We start from the raw sequence: 19,322 nt of genomic DNA, 5'->3' as shown, positions 1-19,322 counted from the left end.
CTCAAGTGTTCATGATGGATTATAATAAGCTTGTTCGAGATACATCAGTGCTGCGCAGACTGATTGGTGTATGACATCAAAGTACAGCAATAGCGACTCAAAAGAGTCCTATGCTTCCCAATCACTCTCACTGTACTTTGACGATGACAACGCAGCCCTGAAGTATCAGCAGAGATTGAGTCAACTAGATCATCCACTGTGAAGGCCTCATCAACACGACAGCCACGACACAGCTCCTCAACAAACTGTCCATACCAGCGTGATGAATACGATCCTCAACTGTATGAACTGAAATAAATACTTTGAATGTTGCAATCCCATCGGACTTATGATAGCTACCTGAATCATAACAAAGCACTGTTCGCATGTTCACTGTTGCCACCTGATATCACCTGTTGGAGTTAGGGTTCCTTGCTGCTGTCACCTTTCTTTGGCTTGCTTAGTTGGGGACACTTGATATTCAACAGTGCTTTGATCTGCCTGCAATGACACCATTTTCTTTAAGACTGCTGTGCAGACAAAATTATATACCAATTATCACTGTAAAGCTGCTTTGACACAATGTGCATTGTAAAAAACGCTATATAAATAAAAGGTGACTTGACTTGACTTGTAGTCTCAATGAATAAGGCCCAGGTGAACCACTGGCAGTTGGAGTGTGTGAATCTTCTTGTTTTTCTGCTAATTTGTCTAACTTGGAATATTTTTTTTTTATCTCTATCTGTGCAAGATGTACATTTTTGGAAAGCACCCAAGACTAAAGCTTAAATCTCTGGACTGTTAGATGCTTATCAAGGGTGAAACAGGTGACAAATGTGTGAACTTGGGTGGTATGGGGATATGCTCCACAGAGAGAAAAAATGTTTAATATCAGTTTTATATAATATTATATAGAAACAACACTTGAACAAACGGAGAACTGAGCTCAAAATACTAGAATCTGTAAAATATTGCTTTTTTAATATGGCCTTGTTTTATTAATTAGTTACCTTCAAATTGTTTAATTCTTTAAATTCAATCATCCGTCATTTAGTCAGTTGTGCTCAACTCAATACATGACATGATCAATTGTGCTTTATTGCATCATGAATAAATAAAACTACAAATACAGAAGGAAAAATAAAGCTATAGTCAACCAATTCAAATCTTCCAATAAACAATTGTTAGGCAACCAAAGTGGTTTATCAGAATAACACTGTAACATCATTTTTCCATAACATAATAATAGCACAACACACTTATTTTGACAAATTCATACTTTGACCTAAATCAGCATGAAGCTCAAACATGTCAAATTTCATTATGACAGGAATAAAAGACAATGATAGATTCATGGCCTAAAGTAATATTCCTCTTTCCAGAAGTCTTAAAAAAACTATGGTTTGTATAATTTAGTTTTTATTTACCATATTATTGGCAGTATTCAGTTGTTGTACTTTGTCTTTTCCTTTTTGTAAAGCACACTTTCTATAATATATATATATATATATATATATATATATATATAGAAAGTGTGCTTTATAAAAAGGAAAAGACAAAGTACATCAATAATAATAATAATAATAATAATAATAATAATAATAATAATTTTATATATATATATATATATATATAAGAAAAATGGAAGCTGTTGCATTAGAAGCCACTGTATATAATAATTTTTATATATAATAAGTTATTTGCAACTCAGAGCATGCAGATGAAATACAATATACACTGATACTGCGGATACATTGATATTGCATTCAGATGCCTGGTTTTTGTGAACGCTTCTGGGAGGTTAATTAAACCAAACCACTTTAACGATAGACTTTGCTCAGGCATTTCAGATGCTGTGCAACGAGATCGTTGGTTGATCCAGTTGCCATCCCATTGCAAACTCACATGTCTTTTTTGATGCGCATCAAGTGTTTCCATCACAGTCTGTGTATGTTTTCGTATAACATAAAAAATTATCCCATTTAAAAGGCATACGTTTTTATGCACATTTTTTGAATTTATGTGCAATCTTTGCATTTCCATTCAGCGTTATCCTTATGCAAAATGCAAATAAAAATAGGTGGATGGAAAGATATTAGAGTCAATCTTTCAATCGATTTGTTCAAAAAGCTCATTCATCTATGAACTAAGCAAATGATGGTCTTTTATGAATCGGTCATTGAATCACTTTCTCAAATGATCTGTTAAAAACGATAGATTCATTCTGAAACATCACTGTGTGTTGAGAAGAAACATTCTGCTCCGGTTTTGTTTGGAACTATTTTTGTTAGTCAAACAATATTTCTTCCAAAACATAAGTGACTTGTATTAACTTATTTAGTGAACTTGCAGAAAATCAAAATCACATTTGTCTGCACCTCGTGTTCACAACACTAGTTTGTGCTGCGCGAGAAGTGAATGAATCTCTGATTGTGTAATTCCCGTTGCATCATGTCAGCGTCTCATTATGACATCCTATATTACTCAGAACTGAATAAAACTAGGGGGACTAGTTTTCCAGGACAACCAGACTTTTCCAGGATGTGTGGGAACTCTGCAGAAATGAGCATAGATGTGAGATCCTTATCCTCAGGTAATTTTCTGTTTTCTGTGGCACAAAAAGAAATTGTTCTGGCACACATACAGCATGTTATTACTGCTTTGGACAGAGTCTTCCATTAGATAATTCCGTTGGCTCCTGTAATAAGAGGGAAATTGTTACCTATGAAAAAAATTTGCTTGCAATTCATGACAACATTTTGAGCAAATCTTGATGTAGGCCAAAATATAAAAGATAAGAGTGTAGTTTTATATAAAAGATAAGAGTGTAGTTCATATTTTACAATTAACCTTAAATATAAATATACATTATAATCAATCACATTTACATACTTTGACTCAAAATTTGTATAGTCGTTGTACTAAGCATCTTTTTTGAGCATCTCTGTTAAAACTCATCAAACTAGAGCAAGAAAACATTGTTTTCTGCAACACATTTGTGCAGTGTTGCCACAAATGAACCACTGCTGTGGCATCAGAATGTAATAATTGCATGTCATTATTATTATACAGTATGTAAAGTAATTCTATTAATGTAATAAAATGTTCATAATGTAATTCTCAAAACAAAATCTTATATTATTTTGTATTATATTTTTTAATCAATGATTAGTGAAATAATGTTTATAATACTTTTCTGTCAACATAATAAAGTTGTGAGCACATTTTTTTTTTTTTTTTGACATTAAGGACATTCTTGTGTGCATACAGATTGGTCCAGAAGAATTTGAACAAAGATACAATTTTCTTTTCTTTTTTTCTTCTCTCTGTTGGATTTGAAAAGTAATTTAAGCACTCTTTCTCTGCACAGTGCATATATATTGATTGGAGTTGGAGCTAAACTCTGCAGGATAGTTCTCTAGGAGTTGGCTATCACCGTCTTAAATGGTTCATGCTAAGGGTGCTCCAATCAGGATTTTGAGCCGATCACAGGAAGCAGTATATGCCGTTACGATCACCAATACCAATCTTTTTAAATTTTTCTTTTTCTAATTATTTATAGGGATGGTCCAATCAGGATTTTTACAGACATTCGTTCAGGGCCTGAATTTCATTTTTGAAAATGGGGGGAATTTGAGGAAAACATTCTGGGATTTTTCTCCATATAGTGGACTTCAACGGCTACCAATGGGGTGAAGGTCCAAATTGCAGTTTCACTGCAGCTTCAAAGGGCTCTACATGATCCCAGCGGAGGAATAAGAGTCTTATCTATCAAACGATCGGTCATTTTGTACAAAATAAAATAAATTAAAAATTCCACACTTTTTAACCACAAATGCTCATCTTGCACTGCTCTGTGATGCACCACGCATTACGTAATCAAGCTGGAAACATAGGCGGAAGTACCGAGCAAGTAATTACAAAGTGAAAGTCAAACGGCCTTTACAAAAAAAGGTGAAAGGTGAAAACAATGATAGCGGACGATTTTGAAGTTGGAGGAGAAAATCCGCCCTATCACGGTAACATTATGTGATTATGTAATATGTGGTGCATCGCAGAGCAGTGCAAGATGAGCATTTGTGGTTAAAAAAAAAGTATATATATATTTTTTTCCTTTTAGAAAATGACTAATGGTTTTGCTAGATAAGACACTTATTCCTTGTTTGGGATCATGTAGAGCCCTTTGAAGCTGCACTGAAACTGCAATTTGGACCTTCAACCCCTTGGTAGCAGATGAAGTCCACTATATGGAGAAAAATCCTGGAATGTTTTTCTCAAAAATTTAAGATGGTGCCGCTGCATGTCATGCCATACCTGTCACAGCAGGCGCGCGTCTTCAGCATGAAATCGCTTTATGAGATCGGCATTTATAGAGACCGCCGATCAATCTTCCCATAGCGATTATCGGCAAATAGTGATCGGTAGCTGATCAATCGGAGCACCCCTAGTTCATGCAATATTTTTTTTTAAACTCCTTAAAGGATTAGTTCACTTTCAAATAAGATTTTCCTGATAATTTACTCACCCCCATGTCATCCAAGATGTTCATGTCTTTCTTTCTTCAGTCGAAAAGAAATTAAGGTTTTTAATGAAAAAACATTGCAGGATTATTCTCCTTATAGTGGACTTCAGTGGCCTCCAAATGGTTGAAGGTCAAAATGACAGTTTCAGTGCAGCTTCAAAGGGCTTTAAACGATACCAGATGAGGAATAAGGGTAGGACATACAGTGTAAGCTTTTTGAAGAATACGGAAAGGAGAAGCACGTTTCAAGGCAATCATTTGTGTTTATAAAGCATATACATTTGTATTTTTTTTTTCGCTAGATAAGACCCTTATTCCTCATCTGGTATCGTTAAAAGCCCTTTGAAGCTGCACTGAAACTGTCATTTTGACCTTCAACCATTTGGAGGCCACTGAAGTCCACTATAAGGAGAATAATCCTGCAATGTTTTTTCATTAAAAACCTTAATTTCTTTTTTCATTTAAAACCTTTATTTCTTTTCGACTGAAGAAAGAAGGACATGGACATCTTGAATGACATGGGGGTGAGTAAATTATCAGGAAATTTTATTTAAAAGTGGACTAATCCTTTAAATAATATTAATAATAATAACAATAAATACAGGACAATTTAAATCTAGTGCATTTAATAGTTAAAAACTAAATTAAAAATGCATCTATGTTTGTTATGACTTGAAAAGAAAAGAATACTATTGTTTTAGTATGGAAATTATTACAATATGACAATATGTTTTTGGTGAGTTCATATTGTATTAAATATCTCACAATTTAAAAATTATAAATTTGAGCTATTATATTACAAAACTTAAATGATTACATTACAAACATTTTATTATATTAAGAATGTAATCAGTAACATCACGTGAGCGTAACTGCGATAGAGACGATAGTCCCAAATTTCTACTGGTTAATCTACTGGTATATCCCACACCCCTATGAGGTACTAAAGCACATTTGCATATAAACTGTTCAAAAGCAGCACTTTCGTTCTCTTGACAAAACTAAAAAACACTGAATGAAATTTGTATATATACATGGAATGAAAGATTTTACTGCATCTTGGCTTGCTTAGTTTGCACAAGAGCATGATCTATTTAAGTCCACGTCATACTAAAAAGAATCTATGCTTCTATCACGGGTCGAGAGCTGTAGTTCCAACCACACGATCTTGTTTGCGAATGTTCGTTGGAACAATGGTTTTAGGAAACACCAAATCGCGGCATTACGTTATCTTGCGACCATAATTAGCTAACAATGCTTTTGGGAACTGTACCCCTGAATGTTAATCATTATCATGTAATCACTATGTATTTTAAGCAGCAATCTATCCCATTTGTGTCAGAGAATTTGGCCACTGTGCAGCCCATCAAAAACATCAGGGAATCCAGCAGTAGGACTATCCACTACAGGACTTCTAGTGATAAAATTGCAGTACTGTATGTGTGAACACCCCATAACACTTGTCTAAAGGGAAATCTAGATTCACTTCACTTGAGTCCTATCTGAAGTAGCTTACCTGGGAGAAGGCTGTGGTGTTTTTCATTAGCATCTCCATCTTGTGGTACTTCATTTTTTGGATTCTGTTTTCTGAAAACTATAGAGGATTACAAATAAAGATGAAAAATACAGTTACAATCTACATGAAAATGCTGTCAGAGGCAGAGATAAACAAGTGAAGTCCAGACCACATAAAAAATATATATATATTAAAAAGGTATAGTTTTTAAGAGGTTCATTGTTTGCAGCTTAATCACATTAATATAAATTTCAATGGACAATTTCAAAAATTTGGACATATTGCTCATCCCAAAGTGAAACAATAGTTTTTTTTTTTCTCTCTGTCCCTCTCTGAAGCAGTTCTATCAATATTGACAATTAAAGCACCTTTATTTAAGAATTAAAAAGATTGTGCCCAGAATCTGAATTTTTGTTGTAATACTCACACATTATTTTAGTCTTATAAAGGTAAAGGAAGATCCCTCCAACAATAACTGCTACAGCTACAGCTCCAATCACAATTCCAATAACCATAAAAGAGCCTTCATAACAGTCTTTGCATTTTCCATCTGCAAAAAAACAAACAAAACAACAACAACAAAAAAACACACATTTGACAGTGGCATGTAAAGTATAAATGTCTACTATATTTAGAAAACTGCAATTTAATTCTCTTGTTAAGCCTTTAGCAATGTCATTTTAAGGGGTCATAAAACACTAAACCACATTTTCTGAGATTTTAACAAGTGTGTTACATCCGTTAATTTTACTTGGAATTGTAAGCGGTTTGTTTCAAATGCATGAAACTTTTATAATTAGTTTTGTCCTAATTCCTATAATTGAAAAATATGAACACGTGAGCTTTTATTTTGATGTAAACTCCAGTCAAGCTTTTATTTTAAGTTTACATACATGTCTCATTACAAATCTAGTGAAATGCTGTAACTGTCAACTATGCAAATTTGAAAATATGAATAACTAGTGCCTGCAACATTTCCAAATGCACGCTAAATTCAGCACATGCAGAGATGGAGTTCACTGCATTCATTCACTGTGAACTGAGATGCAAAGCTGATCATGTGCTGATCGCATGAGCAAAGTTATCACTTATCTTTGCGCAGTGCAAACAGACAGTCTTTAGCTATTTGTTAAGGACACAAAACCTTATCATGCTTTCGCTTTTAGTTTGTTTGACAGAAATGGCACAAAACATGACATTGAAGATCTTATATGTTATTATGAGAAGTTTAAATATATTTTCAGGCCACCACAGTCTAGTTAATGGGGAGCACTGAAATGTATTTCTGGTCAATGTCGATACCATGGCGTGCCACCACAAATAAATCAATGTATGGTAAATAGTGGTGTCACTGTCACAGGTTGTGACTTTTGTCACATTATGGTGTACTGATGACTCATCATCTCATAATTAGACACGTTCATGGACTGCAAGTGTTTTCGCTTTGTGAAAGTTTCTGCTTGGCCAAATTTGACCCATAGCAGGTGTCATGATAATCACAAACACCGAGATCTACCTATAATCTCACCAAGCTAACTGCTCTCTAAAAAACTTACAGATCATGCTTTAAAGTTGTTTCAAGTAGGCATTGCCACCCTTGATTCCTCAGAGGAAACACCCCTGCTTTAATGATTGAATAAATGCTTTCGCTTTGCCTACCCCATTTCTTGATAATTGGTCCTCCTTTGAGAGTACTGTGGGACACAAAACAGTCATATTCAGCTTTTTCATCCTCCTTTATGTCCACACTTTTCCTCAGCTGGAAGGTTCCATCATGGTTTGGTCTGACTCCTGTGGATTCAACCTCATTATCAGGCAGGGATGTGCGATATTTCCTTATGATCAACATGACGTCTTTGGGGTAGAAGCCAGTGGCCAGACATGTGAGTTTCAGCTTAGTTTTGTCATTGGTAGACTTTTTTGCAAACACATGAACATCTGGAGGAGCTGAGGACACATAAATCAGTTTATCAATTACTTCCATCTGACAACTGCAGATAATCAACAAATGGGTCAATGATGTGACACCTTAATTTTCTGTCCGGTTGCATTTTTTTTTCCCGTTATAATTTGGTTTAAATGCATAAAAAGATACCATATATATGTAGTAGCTCTCCAGTGTATTGCACTTTGTAATTCTTTGTTATTTAAAGTGTCAAAATGTCAATGTCAAAATGTGGTGCGACCATCCGGCCATAACTTCTGTTTTGGAAATGTCTTTGAAATTACTCTAAATTTACTCTAATTAATTTTCAAATTTACTCCAATTCATTTTGTATTTGCACTATTTGGCATGATTTCCAACGTGTTTTGTAATCCTGTATAAAATTGCAAAGCATTCGTATTTATATTTCCATCATAATATACAAACAAACTTTGTCCGATGATGTCCATTTTATGATTTTATGATGATTTGTCCATTTATATTTCAGTTTATGTTTGTATTGTACAAAATTGTTTAGAGCATTTAAAGGTGCCATTGAATGTTTTTTCACAAGATGTAATATAAGTCTAAGGTGTCCCCTGAATGTGTCTTCGAAGAATGAAAATAGCGACGGCTCTTGCCTCCGTGAATACAGTAAGAAACAATGGTAACTTTAACCACATTTAACAGTACATTAGCAACATGCTAACGAAACATTTAGAAAGACAGTTTACAAATATCACTAAAAATATCATGTTATCATGGATCATGTCAGTTATTATTTCTCCATCTGCCATTTTTCACTGTTTTCCTTGCTTGCTTACCTAGTCTGATTCAGCTGTGCACATCCAGATGTTCTGCCCTTGTGTAATACCTCGATCATGGGCTGGCATATGCAAATATTGGGGGCGTACATATTAATGATCCCGACTGTTACGTAACAGTCGGTGTTATGTTGAGATTCGCCTGTTCCTCTGAGGTCTTTTAAACAAATGAGATTTATATAAGAAGGAGGAAACAATGGAGTTTGAGACTCAGTGTATGTCATTTCCATGTACTGAACTCTTGTTATTTGACTATGCCAAGAATACAATTTTTAATTCTAGGGCACCTTTAATTTCAGTTTGGTAATTATACATTTATTAGCCATTTATTGTTTATTTTGTTAATTATTTCAATCTATTTTACCAGATGCCACTGCCAAGCAAAAAATGCTGTCCATAAAACCGCTGGCATGTTAATTCTGACCCTGCAGCAAGAATGGAGTTACACCTTGCTAGGAGAAGAGTGAAATGTTATTACAATTTAAAATATTTGTTTTCCATGTGAATAAACAGTAAACTGAAATTTATTTCTGTGATCAAATCTGAATTTTCAGCATCATTACTCCAGTCTTCAGTGGAGTACATAAGCATTTCATCACAACAAAGACTATAGAATAAAAACTTAAAGGGACTAATTAATCTAAAGGAATGCACCGTGTTTGGGGCCGTTTACATGTTGCAACAGCATTTATGAAACAGAATGTAAAATTTTGTAAAAGTATAAATGGGTCATTCTACAAAACGGGTGCCATTTGGTTCAGCAATGTTTGATCAGATGCATAAGACACAAAAAATGTCCCAAAGTGTGTTTCCAAAGCTTATTAATTCAAGTGTTCTTTTTACGTGATATATGATCAAATAATTTTTTTTGATGATTAGCATACTATTTTTAATCATTTTTCATTATTTCTGTTGTGAACAACAGTCAAGATGGCATTCCAGGGACCAGTTTACGACAAGGCCCCTCTCTTACTGCTGGTGTTTAAGAAGATGTGCCACACCGTGATTGGATCTTTGGTCAATGAACATGAACAAATGTTCAGCAACATCAGATAAGATGTTAGGACAACTACCAGACACCTCTTCCAGAGCAGGAAGAGGGACCTTCTGCACCCACCAAAACCAAGGAGAGGACTTCTCATTGGACGGCACATTGACTCTAACCACCATACTCATACCTAAGGTTTAGGCAAGGACTGCCAAAAAAATTCCTTCAGGACCTCCTGGATGGAGCAGCAGTGACCGAAATAAAGAGAGCCCACAGAGATCTACCTAAATCCATGCATACCTATGTTTGGAGGCCTTAATTTGATCTAAACTGCATCACATCCACTCCATCTTCATGCAAAGCACAGTTTATGTTAATGGTTACTGATTGTTAAAACAACAGGTCATGGGACAGACCTGTTAATAAATAAACAAATGCATGGATGATGATTTAACCATTTCATATCATCAGGGCTGATAGTGAAAAAAATTCCTGAGCCTGAACTTTTTTCCTTGCCCCCCGAGAGGGTACTATGTATGCGACGCACTTTTAACACAACTTGTTGGCCCCTGGGCCCAAATATATAAACAGCCTAAGTATGTATAACCCTGATCATCATTATTGACAAGTGGTTATTTTTAGATATTTTCATATTTGCATTATGCCCTCAGTATTATTCAAGAAAAGACAGCATTTTCTTCTCAATATGTTCAGTGCCTACATTGACCTTATAAGCCCATCTTAGTACAATCACTGTAAGTAAATGCTGCAGATGATACAGTCATACCAAGACAGGTCAGTAAGTGGCAATAATAGGGCTTTCCGTCGCTACCCACATCCTCAATCCAAGCCCAGCGCCATTTATTCTTTATGCTTTTATCAATGTCTTTAATGTCTTCCCCTGGCTTCATAAACATAGCCATGACTTACGTTTTGAGTTGAAAAATATGAGACACAATTGTAAACACCTTCGCGCATGGAGTATTGCCTTAACCTGTATCAATCTATTTGACAAAGACACGAGGCCCGCCCCTTAACTACTTCTGATTGGCTCATGAGTCGTTGAGCGTTAAAGCTGCTCTCTGACCTGCGCATCTCAGATCTAAATGACAGATCAATACGACGACATATAGTGCCATGTTAAAAAAAAATAAATAAATAAATTAAAAAAAATCTAAGTTTCCGAGATTTAAGTCGAAACTCCGAGATTAAAGTCGGAATATTCAGAGAATAAAGTCGAAATATCTAACCTCTGCAAAAAATAATAATAATAATATTAATAATAAAAATAAAGTCGGAGAATAAAGTCGAAATGTTCCGAGAATAAAATACTTTATTCCGCGCGGAAACAAGGCTATGGTTGTGACGATGACGCGCTTGATTTATTAGCCTATGTAGCCTATACTGCTGTTCTGTTTGCATAGACAGAACATAGCAAAACGTTTAGATATCGTTTCAGCTATTAAAACAGTTCCGTTTTGTATGTATGACACATTGATTTCGTTTCTGTTTTATTAAGTTCAGTTCCGCAGTAAAGAGACTTCTGCAGATTTCGTTTGTCTGTAAATACACGTGCGCTGTCATTGATGAAAATAAAACTAAATGTCATTCTCCATGATTTCAATGAATAATCCACCTGGTCAACATAATGTTTTATTCATTGATACTTTTAATTGAATAATGCCTATCACTTGAAACAGTTTTGCTGATTTGTATTTATTAAAACGATGTATTTTAAATTTATATTAGTCTACATCAACTTGTATTCCTTGTACATAACAATGAATGTGTCGGAGGGTAAGGGGATATTTGAATTATTTATGAATAAACTAGTGTATTCTAAATCAGTGACGCAAGATCCTTAATAGAAATCTCCACTTTGACGCGAGAAATGCATCTTTACAGATATAATGAAAGAGTTTTTGGTTTGATTTGTTTTATTTCGTTAAGCAATAATTTAAATCTCTCCATCTATGTATTTGATGTCGGTAAGGCAAGTATTGTTTTGAGGATAATTCGTTTCCACTGGATAAAAAAAAGTGCAAGTGACGGCCTTGGCGCCTCTGTATTGCATTGTGCAAACTTCCACTCTCCGCACAAACCAATGGATATGCACCTATACCTTATTTATATCTGACGAATAAAAAATCTTCCCATTACAACTTAATTAATAAAAACAGAAACGAAATCACTGCCATACATACAAAACGGAACTATTTTAATAGCTGAAACGATGTCTAACAGAACAGCACATATTCTCTTCCGTGCTTTTAAAAACAGACATCAAATAAACATTAGATAATCTTTATTATTATTATTATTATTATTATTATTATTTTTATTATTTTTTTAACATGGCACTAAAACGCCGCAGTAGACCAATATAACCAGAACCTGATTTTTTTTTTTTTTTTTTTTTTCCGCAGCCACAGTAGCCTACGCCGGAAATCCGGCGTGGTGCCGGAACGCTATCACCCCTGTTATCATGTTTGGTGACTATCTGTTCCCTACAATGCCTTTAATAATTTGAAAGAGGTTTGGTAAAGAAATAATGCATGGGTAAAATGTTAAAGACACTATTTTAACACTGTACTTTATGCTATGCAAATGAGTTCCACACTAGGGTGGGCAACACCGGGGCTGCTTCAGTTAACAGTGGCCAATCACACTCCAGAATCAGCAAGGTGCCCAATTTCAATCTCCTCCTCATCAGAAAGGGATAAATATGTCCCCCGGGTAGACACACCCTTGTTCTGCATTTCCAGCTCGATGGGGAAGGAGACATTAGCAGACACTCCACGTCCTGAGTTTCTGACCTGACGAGGAAAGAGACTACAAGACGGTTAAGGTGAAGCTTTCGCGAGCAAAACCTTTTACATTGCTTCCAGCTGCACTCTAGCTGCAAAAAGGGCCCCAGCATTGAGGGACTTCATCTGACCCTTACGGCTCCAACAGCAGCGCAGCCCAGTCCGCAAAGGACCTCTGCATTGGCAGACATTGCCTGTACCACACGGCTCCTCAGTGACGCAGACAGTCTGCGAAGGAACCTGTGAAGATTCATCTGACCCAGCTGCCCAGTCCATCCTAAAGGACCCACTTGGCGCAACCGAAGTTCAGCATCCTCCAGCCCAGCGTGGCACGACTATTGGATCGCGACTCCACACCCTCCCACTGCACGCAGCCTGCATCCTCAGTGGAAGATGTCTGTGATCACCCGACTGTGTGGAACGTAAATATAGCATATGGTTTTCTAACCTGTTTAAATAAGTTACTTGAGGTCAGCTTGTTACAAATATTAGGGATATTATTTGTTGAATGATAAATAAGCAATTATTTATCACCATTTTACCAGAGCCATTAGGTGGCTTCCATAAGAAGCATTCCCATACGATTCTCTTCCATTCTACATTCAGTTCAACAGCATTGCACTTACCCATTCTGTGTTCACTTCATTTGTTTGTTTCTTTGATTTAATTCAGTATTCTCCTTTGATTATTATTTTACTATCTTTTAGAAGTGCATATTCATTATTTCATTATTAATCGTTGTGGTATTTACTCTTGCATGTCTATTGTTAATAAATTTAATTGATTTTATTATACTGTGTCTTCCTTGTGTTGATGATCAAAGACTCTAATAGTTTGGCCAGACTCACAAATCCTTCAGATAAATCAGTTGACCAACCCCCTCTAGTTTATATCAATTCTGAATTATTGAACAGCTCTTTTGGAGTGTTCTTAAATGGTTAATATAGTATTCTTAACTGGTGCCCCGTATTACAAAAGGAGGAAGGGGTCATCTGATACACTTATAACCACACCTTAAGTGACACGTGATCAAAAATCACTACGTCACCGGTGAGTGGAGTAAAAATCATTACATTTCATAGCCAATTTCACATGTCCGGGTGAACCAACATGACATGTGCATCTAAAACATCACCAAATAAATTATATATTTTTTTCAAACATACTATTTTCAGGATTACAGTGAGGAAAATAAGTATTTGAACACCCTGTTATTTTGCAAGTTCTCCCACTTAGAAATCATGGAGGGGTCTGAAATTGTCATCGTAGGTGCATGTCCACTGTGAGAGACATAATCTAAAAAAAAAAAATCCAGAAATCACAATGTATGATTTTTTAACTATTTATTTGTTTGATGCAGCTGCAAATAAGTATTTGAACACCTGTCTATCAGCTTGAATTCTGACCCTCAAAGACCTGTTAGTCTGCCTTTAAAATGTCCACCTCCACTCCATTTATTATCCTAAATTAGATGCACCTGTTTGAGGTCATTAGCTGCGTAAAGACACTTGTCCATCCCATACAATCAGTAAGAATCCAACTACTAACATGGCCAAGACCAAAGAGCTGTCCAAAGACACTAGAGACAAAATTGTACACCTCCACAAGGCTAGAAAGGGTTACGGGGAAATTGCCAAGCAGCTTGATGAAAAAAGGTCTACTGTTGGAGCAATCATTAGAAAATGGAAGAAGCTAAACATGACTGTCAATCTCCCTCGGACTGGGGTTCCATGTAAGATTTCACCTCGTGGGGTCTCAATGATCCCAAGAAAGGTGAGAAATCATCCCAGAACTACACGGGAGGAGCTGGTCAATGACCTGAAAAGAGCTGGGACCACCGTTTCCAAGGTTACTGTTGGTAATACACTAAGACGTCATGGTTTGAAATCATGCATGGCACGGAAGGTTCCCCTGCTTAAACCAGCACATGTCCAGGCCCGTCTTAAGTTTGCCAATGACCATTTGGATGATCCAGAGGAGTCATGGGAGAAAGTCATGTGGTCAGATGAGACTAAAATAGAACTTTTTGGTCATAATTCCACTAAACGTGTTTGGAGGAAGAAGAATGATGAGTACCATCCCAAGAACACCATCCCTACTGTGAAGCATGGGGGTGGTAGCATCATGCTTTGGGGTTGTTTTTCTGCACATGGGACAGGGCGACTGCACTGTAGGAGAGGATGACCGGGGCCATGTATTGCGAGATTTTGGGGAACAACCTCCTTCCCTCAGTTAGAGCATTGAAGATGGGTCGAGGCTGGGTCTTCCAACATGACAATGACCCGAAGCACACAGCCAGGATAACCAAGGAGTGGCTCTGTAAGAAGCATATCAAGGTTCTGGCATGGCCTAGCCAGTCTCCAGACCTAAACCCAATAGAGAATCTTTGGAGGGAGCTCAAACTCCGTGTTTCTCAGCGACAGGCCAGAAATCTGACTGATCTTGAGAAGATCTGTGAGGAGGAGTGGGCCAAAATCCCTCCTGCTGTGTGTGCAAACCTGGTGAAAAACTACAGGAAACGTTTGACCTCTGTAATTGCAAACAAAGGCTACTGTACCAAATATTAACACTGATTTTCTCAGGGGTTCAAATACTTCTTTGCAGCTGTTTCATACAAATAAATAGTTTAAAAATCATACATTGTGATTTCTGGATTTTTTTTTTTTTTGCAAAATAGCAGGGTGTTCAAATACTTATTTTCCTCACTGTATATATGTTTCCCTGTTTACATCAGATATATTTATTCACAATAAACCTTTTTTTTTTTGGTAAATATTTTGATATTTAGATTTGTGCACGTCCGTCAAGTTTGACTTACCACCCCATCACAATAACTTGTTTTATCTATAAATAATGCACTGTTCCTTTAAATGACATTACAAAGCCGAAGTAACATAATTACAGCTTTATACCCGCAAAGAACAAAAGCAGACAACAATGTAATTTTTTTTTTTTTTTTTTACATTGTTTATTTGTTGCTTTTTCATGTCAGGCAGGGCCCGTCAAGTTCAAACAAACCAACCCGTCACGCAAAATAGATAGGGAAAACGTTTTTTTTTTTTTTTTTTTTTTTTTATTACTTTTTGTAGTTTAACAAAGAAAATTAGATTTCAGATTGAATGCATGTATGCTAGGTGAGAAACTTGACCACATGGGACATTTTGGGATGAAATTTACCAAAATAAAATATTACATAAATTAATGTTGAATTATGTTCTTGTTGTGTGGACTAATCAGATAAATGTAACTTTATTTGAATTTAAGTGAATTCATTTTTTCAGTCCAAACAATGAGGCCACTGAAACGCCAAAATCATATTTCAAGATTTAAAAATGTAAGAATAAATAATAATAAAAAAAAAAAAAGATTAAATTACAGACTTTCTATTGAAAAAAAGGAGGAACATTTTACTATTAGGAAAACATTAGATTTTAAAAATCTATTTCTTGTTTTACTACTCTTTCAAGTTGTTGGTTTGTTTAAAAAAAAAGGTTTGTGAAGTTAATAATATTTAAGATCTTTGTGTAATTTGGAGAGACCACACATCATGTGGTGCAACCAAAAATAGCAATAACTGTGTTAAATTAAAAATAAAATATCTAATTTCTATAAACACTTTAATTACTGAGAACTTGTATAAAAACAAAAAGTTAAGCATGTTAAGGAAATTAATGAATTTTAAGATAAATCACAGTCGCACCATATGACATTTTTAAAGACTATGGCCAATTCATCTAGATAAAAAACAAACAAACAAAAAAAACAACAACACTAAAATCACTTAATTTAAAATTTTAAAGGTGCCGTAGAATTGAAAATTGAATTTACCTTGGCATAGTTAAATAACAAGAGTTCAGTGCATGTAAATGACATACAGTGAGTCTCAAATACCATTGTTTCCTCCTTCTTATGTAAATCTCATTTGTTTAAAAGACCTATGAAGAACAGGCGAATCTCAACATAACATCGACTGTTACGTAACAGTCAGGATCATTAATATGTACACCTCCAATATTTGCATATGCCAGCCCATGTTCAAGGCATTACACAAGGGCAGCCAGTATTAACGTCTGGAGCAGCACAGCTGAATCATCAGACTTTATGCAGGTAAGCAAGCAAGAACAATAGCGAAAAATGGCAGATGGGGCAATAATAACTTACATGATTCATGATAACATGATATTTTTATTTTAAATTGTCTTTCTAAATGTTTCGTTAGCATGTTGCTAATGTACTGTTAAATGTGGTTAAAGTTACCATCGTTTATTACTGTATTCACGAGAGCCATCAATCACTGTTTTCATTTTTAAACACTTGCAGTCTGTGTAATGCATAAACAAAACTTCATTCTTTATAAATCTCTCCAACAGTGTGTAATGTTAGCTTTAGCCACAGAGCACAGCCTCAAACTCATTCAGAATCAAATGTAAACATCCAAATAAATACAATACTCACATGATCCGATGTATATATGCAGCATGCATGACGAACATCTTGTAAAGATCCATTTGAGGGTTATATTAGCTGAGTGAACTTTGTTTATCCACTGTATTATAGTCGTGAGCTTGGGGGTGGGGAGCGCGAATATTTAAAGGGGCTGCGCGCTAAATCGGTGCATAGTTAATGATGCCCCAAAATAGGCAGTTAAAAAAAATTAATTAAAAAAATATCTATGGGGTATTTTGAGCTGAAACTAAACAGACACATTCAGGGGACACCTTAGACTTATGTTACATCTTGTGAAAGAACGTTCTAGGGCACCTTTAATTTGAATTAATGTGTACACTACATTAATTTAATGTACACACTTAATGTTTGAATAATTGCAATATATTATTATTTATTGCATTTTAAAATTGGCCTGTCGAAAATCCTTATATGTCACGGACCCAAATACAAATACTGTACTTTTACTCATAGCCATTTCTGAGTTCCTCTTCTCCATATTCTCTGAATTTGTTGAGCCAGTCCACACACTCTTTCTCCAGGTAGCCCTTGGTGTACTGGTTTAGGATGGGCACATTATCCCATTTCCTCTTGGTTGGAAGAGCGGCATCAACAGGGGCAACCCACTGAGAATCCTTATCATCAAAAGCCAGAAAGTCATTGCCATCATAGCTGTACTCATCAATGCCTTTGGAAAACTCATTTCCATCAACTTCACAACCATGTCTCCACTGAAGTACATGAACACCTGAAAAGGACAGAAAACAAAATGTATACAATATAATATGATAATTATATGTAGATGCATTTTAAAATGTATCACTGCTGCTCACCTGAATTACTGTCATTCATACGGCTCATCAGAATGTGGACGTTCACATTAAACCACTGTTCTTTGCTCTTTCTGGACTGGGTGCCTTTTTCCCAGTAATCCTCCTGCATTTTCTCTTTCATCCAGTGCTGTGTGGGAATCTTTCTCTTTTCCTTGCTATTATAATAGTCAATCTGTCTGTCATCTAGCAGACCCATAGCAGTGAATTCATGGATGCCCGGCAGCTCGACAGGTTTGGACAAGGCCGTGTAAATGTAATACAGGGAGTGTTTTTCTGCAATACAAAATAATACAATAGCATATGTATAAAATAAGCGTATTTGACAAAATGGGGTAGCTACATTTCTGAAGGAGTATGAGGTGGGTAAAGCACAAGCAGAACAAACATTTCTCAACACATTTCAGTTACAGAAAGAACTATAAACATACTAAATCTATTGTTATATAAAAACAGAGGAACATTTTTAGTGAAAATCCCCAAAACGCAATCCTAACGGGATCTGAAATATATTTACTATTTTAAGGTTATTCTATCAGAATATACATACAGTAGGATTGTTTCTTTTGATAATTTGAAGCGGCTATCTTGGTGACATCAATATTATTTATTTAAGTTACCTGCTTGAAGTGAAGAAGTCCCGCAGAGAAACAAAAAATTAAGCAGAGCAAAACTCTTTGTTGTGACACCCGAGCCCATGATTAAAAATCTCTTGATTATTCTTTCTAATTCTACTGATGTTAACTGATGTCTGAACTCAAGCACTATGAAGCTGCAGGCCCGGAGACCCAACTGCACATTCAGACCTGCACGCTCAGACCGGGTGTGTCTCATACGTTCTGAAAAGTGAAGCCACGGGCTCTTTGATCGCCCCCTGGAGGCTGGATGCAGTACAGGTCATAAACCCCGCCCTCTCAATGCAGTCGAATGAGACTTCAGTGAAAACTTAAAAATAAATTCTGCTTCAAATAAAACTTTCTGAAAGATGGTTTTGGTCATTTAAGGTAGTTGTTATCACACTGATATATATTCAATTGTTCGTTTTTGTGATGATTTAGATTTTAGCTAGCAATTTGATGCTATAAAAACGGGGCGTGTCGTCGTGATTCACAGTTGATTGACAGGTTGTCTGAGGACTGTCGGAGCTTCGAGGGGAGATTGAAGATGTATTAACTAACTGTTAATTTTCGATTTCTTTGTCATTAACACCAACAAAATGAGTTGTTCAGCAGTAAACTGTACTAACCGACCTACAGGATCTGACGGATCACTGAACTTTTTTACTGTAACATAAAATGTGGGCGTTATAAGCTAATTAATAAATGTTATTAGTTAAGATAACTCACCTAATGTTAACCATGTCGGGAAAAAGCAGGTGATCGTTATCTGGCAGTTACTTATTATTTTTATGGGTATAAAATAATAATTAGCAGGACAAAACTAATGATAGCTTACTCTAATTACAGCAATTGATCTCCTGTAACGT

The 19,322-nt window shown here is 35.7% G+C and overlaps 1 pseudogene; it reads right to left on the bottom strand.

Annotated features, from left to right (window-relative positions):
• Window positions 1-975: 975 nt before the first annotated feature.
• LOC137017995 (zinc-alpha-2-glycoprotein-like) lies at window positions 976-18,615 on the bottom strand (annotated as a pseudogene).
• Between the last annotated feature and the right edge of the window lie 707 nt (window positions 18,616-19,322).

This window comes from Chanodichthys erythropterus, chromosome 3, assembly GCF_024489055.1.
Source record: "Chanodichthys erythropterus isolate Z2021 chromosome 3, ASM2448905v1, whole genome shotgun sequence".
NCBI lineage: Eukaryota > Metazoa > Chordata > Actinopteri > Cypriniformes > Xenocyprididae > Chanodichthys > Chanodichthys erythropterus.
Note: the sequence above shows the minus strand (reverse complement) of the source record. Positions and strands in the feature narration are given on the sequence as shown.